The following is a 6,226-nucleotide window of genomic DNA, read 5'->3' on the forward strand; positions in this document are numbered from 1 at the left end:
AATGTGTGCTTTGAGCTTTACTAAAGTTTCTTTAATGAATGTGGCTGCCCTTGCATTTGGAGCATAGATATTCAGAATTGAGAGTTCCTCTTATTACTTTTTCTAAAGTAGTGGATAAGTGGTTGGAGAAACGGTTCAGTGATGAAGTTACATTTGATATTCTTCTAGAGGTCCTTGGCTAACCAGCAACCACATAGCAGTGCATAACCCTCTACAATTCCAATTCCAGGGGATCCAATGTACTCTTCTGTGAGCACCAGGCACACATATGAGATGCACAGACATACATGCAGTCAAAACACCCATATACATTAAATAAAAATAAATAAATAAATCTTAAAACAAAAAGTTAGGGGGCAAAACAGAGAACCCCTTCCAAATAGTCAAATTAAACACTGCCTTTCTGACACCTGAGTTTCTTCAAGCTTCTCCAGTATGAATATATCATTGCTGTGAGATATAATGGGAATCATTTTGATATCAGAAGTGAACACTAGAATTGTTCACTGAGACATCCACATAGCACAGTGGATCTTGGAAGGCTGCAATCCAAGTGTTGCTTATTTCAACCTCTCCCAAGCGGCCTTTTAATTATCAAATTGAGGTCTTGCTCCTCTTGTTCTTTGGATGCTCCAAAGGATTCTTCTTGGGTTTGTGATAAATCCTCAACCCCTTGCTTATCCACCACTGTTCTCTAGGCATGAGAAGAAAACCAAGTATGCAGTAGCAAACACCAATGAGCTGTAGAGCCCCCTTTCCGCTGGCTAGCCTCCTTCCTCTCCTATCTCCACTCTTTCTGCTTTGATGTCATACACATATTTGCAGAGAGGGGGGTAGAGGAAGAGGAAGATGAAGATAAAGAGAGGTTCATATATCTACATAAAATCTAGGATTCAAAAATGAAAGATATCACACAGTATTTGTCTTTCTGAGTCTAGCTTATTTTGCTTAATGTGATGATCTCAAGTTGCATGATAGTCTAATCTGATTTAGTCCTTCTTAGTCATGCTTGTTACATTGCCAAACTTTCCCCTTTTTGGAGTTTAGAATTTGTAATTCCATTATTATTTGTGTGAATATTAGTTTCTGGATGGTTTCCTGCACTGGACTAGATTCTATGTTACAGAAGGGCAAGGCTGCTCCTGCTTTGTTTAAATAGTTCTCTACATAGTTAGGAGAGCATCTGTGTACAAGTGTTCAGTAAAAATTCATCAAAAAAACCCCCACTATTTTAGAGAATAAATTGATAAAGTCCTAGAAGCAGGTTTCTGAGGATTAACTAAGCTGAGAGAGCATGCACTGTTTTCTAAATAGCTATGCTTTCACATAGAGACAAGAGAGAAGTCTGTCCTTAGTGTCTGGCCCAATGCATTATGATAAAAATATCTCTTATACCCAAAGAAACTGGAACTTTTGCTGGGTAGCAGAGTCAGAGTTAATAATAATATACCTTGAGGTTAAGACTTAAGATGCTATCCTACTGTGCATTTAGTCCATTTGTTTAACCTGCCATTAAGAGAAAAATGTAACACAGCCAGCCTTACTTGCCTTGGGTTTCCTACGTAATCAATTTTTACAATTTAAACTAATGTGTAGCTCTAATCAGAAGTTTTGTACTCGTCTATGCCCCTGACTCAAGAGTAATGCACGTGTGTTATGATAATCATTTTCTGGAAATACAAAATATACAAAAAAATAGCCTTATAAGTGAGAATCCACCCTAAATGCTGAAAGCAGAATATGGATATTGTTTGAGACACAATTAGGTTTGTAATACTTCTGATTATTTGGGTGAGTTGTGACCAGCTGGTGTTCGTGATGTAAACATTTATTCTGCTAAAGATTTCTGTAAAGTATCCCTAATTTCTTTCTATGTGAAGCTTTCTGTGTTGTTCAGTGGAAGAGAGAGCAATACAACAGACATAAAGACATGTATGGACAGAGACAGACACAAGGACAGAGACAAATTTGCAAGATAGCCTTTAGACAGGCACAGATTCATAAAACAGACAGTAAAAAGGATGTTAGACACAGTGAAAGTGAAGTAGAGATTTCAAATCTGGGCTTACTCTTGGTTAAAAAACACCAAGGGGATATGCTTTGACTTCTTTTTTTAATATGATGTCCACACATGACTGGTGACTCTGAGTTTATTACTGACACATTCAAATGTGCAGTAAAAATGAATAGTGGTGAATACTGACACTCATGGCCGCCCAAGTCACCCATGCCACTCCTTCTAAGGCTCTGGAATCATGTGGAAGAAAGGGGATCAGAGGTATGTAAGAGCCTGAAGACAGGGTGAAGGGCTAGGAACACTATTATATCATTAAATATGAAAATGAAAGTTGAAGTTTTTAGGTGCTTCCTTATCCTAAATACTTCATGTCAGTTCTTTTTTAAAATTTTTTTCAAGAGTGTATAACACTATGTATTTACTAATTCTAAATGTTTCATCCATGTCAATTTTTTAAAAAGGACGTAACACTGGAAAGCAAGTCCCCAGCCTCCATCACCAGGGGCAAGTTCTGCTGTACTACTTACATGCATGATCTTGTTGAGATCATTTGAGACTACATAAGCACACATTTAACATATTCTCAGCAAGTACTTTTCTGGTAAACATGACAATGGATTGCACCTATTATTGTAAATCTGTGGCAAAAACTAGAAGGGACAACAAGATAGAAGCTTCTTTCTCTGTTCATAAAAACTGTATAAATTAAGCCTTTCCCAGCTGACAGCAAAAATAATTTAGGCAGCTATTGATTCTTTTTGTCTTTGTTTATAGCTGTGGATCAGAAAATTAATATGAATGTGAACTGTCACCCAACACCTATAAAGAAATGAGAGTTCTTTAATGAGGTAACAGAAAAGTTATTATTTTCTTGAAAGATGTAATTCCATTCTTAAGATTTTGCTGTAGCAATGGCAGCTGCCTGGTGAAACAGGAATTTTTCAGGTTCTTGAGTGTGGAGCTACATGCCCAAGCTGGAGCTGGATGAGGAATCCCCTTCCTTGCAGAAGCTGTCCAGACTAGTAGACTCATCCATGGAGGTTGGCTGCATCCAACAATAGAATGAAGGCTGCAGGCAGTTTTGGGTACCTCTGCTCCTCTATTCTGAGGCACAGGGCAGCCACTACTGGTTACACATTTCTTGGGCTGCTTTGTGCTGCACATAACTGCTGGTATTTGTTCCCTATTGTCACTAAGTTCCACTGATAACAGTTTAAAACAGAAGATATTCATTCTCTGGGCTTTGGAGATAATCTTAAAGGTTGGACTCAAAGGAAGGGACCTCAGATGAAACACCCAACAGTAGGGAGAGTCCTAGGGATTGGGTCTAGACTGTATAAGAAATATGTTTGAGCAAGCCAGTAAGCACTGTTCCTTCCTGGTTTCTGCTTAGCCTTCTTTGATGATAGATTATAACTATAAGCCAAAAAAACCCTTTTCTCCCCTAGGTTGCTTTTGGTGAGGGTGTTTTGTGATAATAAGAGAAAAGCAAAATAGGACAGGAAGTTATAATGAGGAGGGGCCTAGTTAGAGGAAATTTGCAACTGAGGGAGTAGGGCTATTGCTTCTTTCTATCTATCTATCTATCTATCTATCTATCTATCTATCTATCTATCTACCTACCTATCTATTTATCTCTATTATCTGTTATCTATCTATCAACCTACTATCATCTATTATCTATCTATCACCTATCTATCTATCTATCTATCTATCTATCTATCTATCTATCTATCTATCATCTCTATTATCTATTTTTCCATCTACTTACTATCTATCGCCCATCTATCTATTCATCCATCCACCTACTATCATTTACCTCAGGACGGTGCTTAACATTTGTTTTTTCGCACTCCCTGCTCCCCCACCCCAATCTTCATTGTCACATGACATTCTTTTGTGTGTCTCTGTCATCACAGATTTCTTGTGAAAATACCAGTTATTGGCTATGGCTCGTTCTAGTCCAGTAGGAACTCATTTTTCACTTACATGATTATATGTGCAAAGAGTATTTCCAAATATAGTCACATTCTCAAGAGCTAGGCGAACTTGAATCTTTTGAGGGTAGGGGTTAATACTCAAATCAGAGCAGTGCCCAAGGCTGGTGAAATGCAACCTAGGAAGGCCAAAGCCTGCATCCATCTAAGCATCTCCAGCTACATCCATGTTGGCTCGCTCTGTAGCCTCTTCCAGTCAGCAGACTCCATGTCTTCATCTCTTTGCGGTCTCATGCCTGCCGTGGAAAGAACTGCTCCAGACTAGGTCTTACATGAACTCTCCTGTCACTGAAATATAGCCAAAGATGTCCATAACCCACACCACCATCAAAGCTGGAGCAGCAGAATGTTAGACAATGTGGGATCTAAGGCAGATTCAGGCAGAGCCAGCCTTGGTCTTGCTGCTGCTGCTGCATTGTGTATGGAGATTAAAGTGCCTTTTTGTTAAAATGGAAATGCAGCAAGCAGCCCACACAAGCAACAGGACTGTGGCTGAGTGTCTCAGGCAGGCATATTTTGGGTGGTACTCTGGAGGAGTTATGAATGGATTGGGCTCCCCCACCCCTACTTGCAGCTGTTATTCATGGTAACACTTTCTTCCTGGGCTGAAACAAGTTGGTTTTGCTGACAACATCTGTGTACAGAATGTGCCAATTTCAGAGTGTGTGGAATAGTAGTGTAAGGATGAGAACTCCAGCTTGTGGCCTGTGAGCCTGAAAATTAGGATAACTTGAGGAATACTTTGTGTGTGTGTGTGGTGAGTATAACAGTCTCCCTCTGGCAACAGTGTACTGTCAGATTTGTAACCTATCCCTTGCTTTATTGTTACTGGAGGAACGGATACATTGCCTAAGTGGTTGGTGACAAGCCATTCTAGTTCAAGGCCTTTTGTAATAACACTTCACTTTGCCCTAACCTTGATTCCTTAATTCACTCTCAGCTTCTAGGTCTTCATACGGTTTAATATATCAGGTTCTTCAGAAGGCCTCCAAACTTCCCATAATAAGACATGGCTACTATATTGATGAGTATAAATCCTTAGAGGGAAGAGGATATTGGAAATAGATAGTAGAAACAGCATTTATTTATGCATTAATATTTGGAGTCTAATATGATTAAGGGGCTAGGCTTCAGATGAGGATGCTACAATGGATATGGTATGTTTTCTTCTCTATCTCCTCTAAAAACAGCTTTCTAAGTGGCCCAAGTAAAGGTAGGATGTGATTTCCCAAAATATGTCACTTTCCATGTTTTACGAGTTTCAGAGGGTCATTTGAAGGAAAAACATCTTTGGCATATTATGTTTCTTTAATGGGTTACCGCTGGAAATAGTGCACGTCTAGAGGATGAAAGAGAACAAGGGTGTTATGGAGTGAGGTCTTCCTGCTTCAGTTACTGTACCACTTAGTCAAAAGAGACATGCTGCCATCTAACCAACATGAAGAAAAGACACTAGAAACCAAAGGCCCAACTCTGACAGACAGACAGAAAGAAAGATAGATGGGTAAGTGGGTAGATGGATGGATGGATAGATGGGTATGTGGGTGTGGGGATAGATAGATAAATGGACAGGTGGATTGCTGGGTGGATGAATAGATAGATGGATAAATGGGTGGGTGGGTGGATAGATCAATAATGTAGTGTTGAGTTCCAACTAAGCCAAGCTGACTTAGATGAGTTAATAAGCATTTTAGGATCTCAAAAGCAATATTCCAAATGGTAGTGTGTATTGCCTATGGGAGACCCAAGAAGCATGATTGGCATCAGAGGGATGATATGGGCTTCGCAAGTCCTTATGAGTCAAAGTCCCTTCCATTATATCCTTCCTCTGCCACATGCTAGCTGTGCAGTCTTGAGGGAAGTTCTTTAATTTCTCTGAGGTCACTCATCCTACCACTGATCATGAGCACAGGAAGAGAATGAAAGAAGACATGTAAGTCAAATGCCTGATGTACAAGAAGCCCTCAACAAATAAGTGAAGTCATTCCTAACAGAAAAGAGAGGAAAACAGTAACAATAATAAATTCCAATATCTTTACATATGAGATAAGCATGAATAAGAGTCACTATCACAGTGTATTTGTATGCAGTCTTTGTAGAAATGTGATATTCCTTTTTTTTAAATTTTTAATATTTTTATTACATATTTTCCTCAATTACATTTCCAATGCTATCCCAAAAGTCCCCCATAGCGCCCCCCACTTCCCTACCC

This window comes from Mus caroli, chromosome 2, assembly GCF_900094665.2.
Source record: "Mus caroli chromosome 2, CAROLI_EIJ_v1.1, whole genome shotgun sequence".
NCBI classification, from domain to species: Eukaryota; Metazoa; Chordata; class Mammalia; order Rodentia; family Muridae; genus Mus; species Mus caroli.